The following is a 3,154-nucleotide window of genomic DNA, read 5'->3' on the forward strand; positions in this document are numbered from 1 at the left end:
AATGAATGCTTGTCCATGTAGTCTGAGAGGTGTGTGTGTGTGTGTGTGTGTGTGTGTGTGTGTGTGTGTGTGTGTGTGTGTGTGTGTGTGTGTGTGTGTGTGTGTGTGTGTGTGTGTGTGTGTGTGTGTGTGTGTGTGTGTGTGTGTGTGTGTGTGTGAATGAATGCAGTCCCTGTAGTCTGAGAGATGTGTATAAGTGTGTGTGGATGCAGTCCCTGTAGTCTGAGAGATGTGTATAAGTGTGTGTGGATGCAGTCCCTGTAGTCTGAGAGATGTGTATAAGTGTGTGTGTGTGTGAATGCAGTCCCTGTAGTCTGAGAGATGTGTATAAGTGTGTGTGGATGCAGTCCCTGTAGTCTGAGAGATGTGTATAAGTGTGTGTGGATGCAGTCCCTGTAGTCTGAGAGATGTGTATAAGTGTGTGTGGATGCAGTCCCTGTAGTCTGAGAGATGTGTATAAGTGTGTGTGTGTGTGAATGCAGTCCCTCTCACCCTGAGTGTGTGATGCTCCTGGGCCAGATAGGACAGGATGTGGGGGTTGAGCACAGCGTTCAGCAGGAAGTTGCTCCACAGGGCCGCCAGCTGGGAGCAGAGCTGGCTCACGTCCCGGCTGATCTGCTCCGCCACCCCGTCATGGACCTCCTGCAGCTGAGAGACACACGGAGGGGTCAGAAACAGAGATAACATCAGACTGAATGCGTCACACTTCCTGAAATATAGCCTCCTATTCTGGGATCCTACAGACAATGTGGAGTCTGCAGTCTGCCTGACTCTGGATCAGTTTAGAAAAGTCATGTTGGACTCATCGATCAATAAACCCTCGCTGTTCGAAAGGCCGGTTAGAGCAGAAGGGCCATCATACCAGTCCTAAAATACATCTGAAACATATTTATTGACGCATGTTTTAAGAAATGTAAGTTTAATGTCTCACTTAATAATAATAATAATAATAATAATAATAAATGTATTTTGCAAGCGCTTTTACAGGTGCTCAAAGTCGCTTTACAGACGAAGTAAAAAAAGGTAACAAATAAATATAGTAAAAGTTGCATTGAAATCGAGCAATCACAAATAAAACAATTCCACTGATAATATTTATTTTTCTTTAAGTTTTACTCATCTAAGAACGTATTGTGATCATATCTGTTCCCTTAAACCAGGGGTCTGCAACCTTTTTGACCAAAAGAGCCATTTTGCCCCCTTTTCCAACAATTTAAAACCAAAACTACAGTTTTTTTGCATTTATTATTTATTACATTATAACATTGAGTACAAAGAACTCTTATAAGGAGAATAAAAAAAGAATACACAGGCCTACTTCAAAATAAATTAAACACAGCACTTGAGAACTTCTCTCTACATATCAAACATACCAGTAAACCAGCATTGTTTGCCGTGAAAGCATAACTCTGTCCACGCAGAATTAAACCCTGTGTTCTTCCGATACTTTTCTTTTCTTTAATTTATCCATAGTTCGCTCATCGAGCTGGGGGTCAGGTTATTCGCCTGCAAGAAAAGGCGCTGGCGCGGGACCGTAGCAGAATATGACGCATATTTTAGTTGACCTAATTAAAACCGTTTTGTTTTTATCTTGTATCACCTCAAAATACAAGATACGAAACATTTTCAACCATGCAACAACATTTAAATGATCCTACAAATACTTTTATTTTATTTCCTATGTCTAAGGCAGCTCAAGGGAGCCAGAGCAGAGAGCTTACAGAGCCGCGGGTTGCCGACCCCTGCCTTAAACCTATAACAATGGCTAAGCTGTCTAAATATTCTGTCGTACAGCTTAGAAAAAAACGTATTTTTGCACGGTAAACCAAACATCTTTACTTTCAATTTGAAAACTGAAAAAAGAAGGATAACAATATAGTTTCAAATTATTACAGAAAACAATGTTCAAATAAAGTTATCATCTGACTTCATCGCAGGCCACTATAGAGGCTTTAAGGTGTTGAATGAACGTACCTGTAACTCCTGTGTGAGGCGACTCAGAGTTTCTTCTACAAGAAGCTCCTCTGGGGGAAAACATTGAAAATAGTTTAGTGCAAAGGACACTGTGATTTAAAGACAGTCATATTTATTGTATTTTGATATTAACACTTATTAAAACGGAACTAAAGGTCATGAATTCAAAAGCACACATACAAAATATAATCTAATAATATTTGGAGTTGAATAGTAAAACCATAAAAATGAAATGACTTTATTGAACATTAAATTGTGTGATGTTAACCAGTGGTGGAAAAGCAATCATTATAACATAATGTGTAAATCTTATTATTAATGATATTATTACACTTTTTTTATTTTTACTTTTACTGAAGAAAAAAATGTGTGAATACTACAACTGCTTCTAACCATGCCCAGGATTGATGTATGTAAAGGCAATGAACAAATAAGTTGAACATACTTCTGTAGTAGAGGGATTTCAGGCATTTTAATTGAATTTGAAGAAATGTTTTAAAGACAAATAATCATATCTATCATGGTCACCTGAGTGCAGAGTGTGCGGCAGCGTTGGGATCTCCTTCCTCAGAGCAGAGTGGTACGAGGTCAGACCGTCGAGAGCCGCCAGCAGGAGGCGGCACAGCCTGCGGTGCCACGAGTGAGCTCTCTGCAGGCAGTGCTCACTGGCCACGTAGAAGCTGCCCTGCACACAGAGAGTACAGTACACACATCCTTCACTCAAGTAGAAGTACAGATACTCGTGTTTAAAAATACTCTGGTAAAAGTAGAAGTACTGACTAAACTTCTTTACTCAAGTGAAAGTAAAGAGGCTTTGAAATGTACTTCAGTAAAAAGTACCCATAACTAGCAGCTGTTTTAAAGAGTACCTGACCTCCCTTTATATTAATAGAACAATAATGTCATTGTTAGCTAATGAATGTTTCCATGCTGAACAACGGCAACATGACAACGTTTTCATTGGTCCCTCTTCTTTAGAGAAGACCAGGAAATGATGGATACACGGATCGTGTTCAAATCAATAGGCACGCAATGACTCTAAATAATAATGATCACGCCACCAAACACACATTCAAACTAAAGGAACCAGCCTGTTTGGAAAATGAGAGAAGTAGAAAGTACAGGTATTTGAGTTCAACATGTAAGAAGTAGAAAGTACACGTATTTGAGTTCAACATGT

General features: G+C 39.5%; 1 long non-coding RNA gene across 1 annotated transcript; it reads right to left on the bottom strand.

Moving 5' to 3' along the window:
• Positions 1-447: 447 nt before the first annotated feature.
• LOC104948241 (uncharacterized) lies at positions 448-2,672 on the bottom strand. Its single transcript, XR_798655.1, has 3 exons — positions 2,503-2,672; positions 1,975-2,024; positions 448-648 (listed from the first exon to the last, which is right to left on the bottom strand). It is a non-coding gene; the product is annotated as an uncharacterized lncRNA (long non-coding RNA).
• Between the last annotated feature and the right edge of the window lie 482 nt (positions 2,673-3,154).

The sequence above is a fragment of the Notothenia coriiceps genome, unplaced genomic scaffold, assembly GCF_000735185.1.
Source record: "Notothenia coriiceps isolate Sejong01 unplaced genomic scaffold, NC01 NC01_scaffold00013987, whole genome shotgun sequence".
Lineage (NCBI taxonomy): Eukaryota > Metazoa > Chordata > Actinopteri > Perciformes > Nototheniidae > Notothenia > Notothenia coriiceps.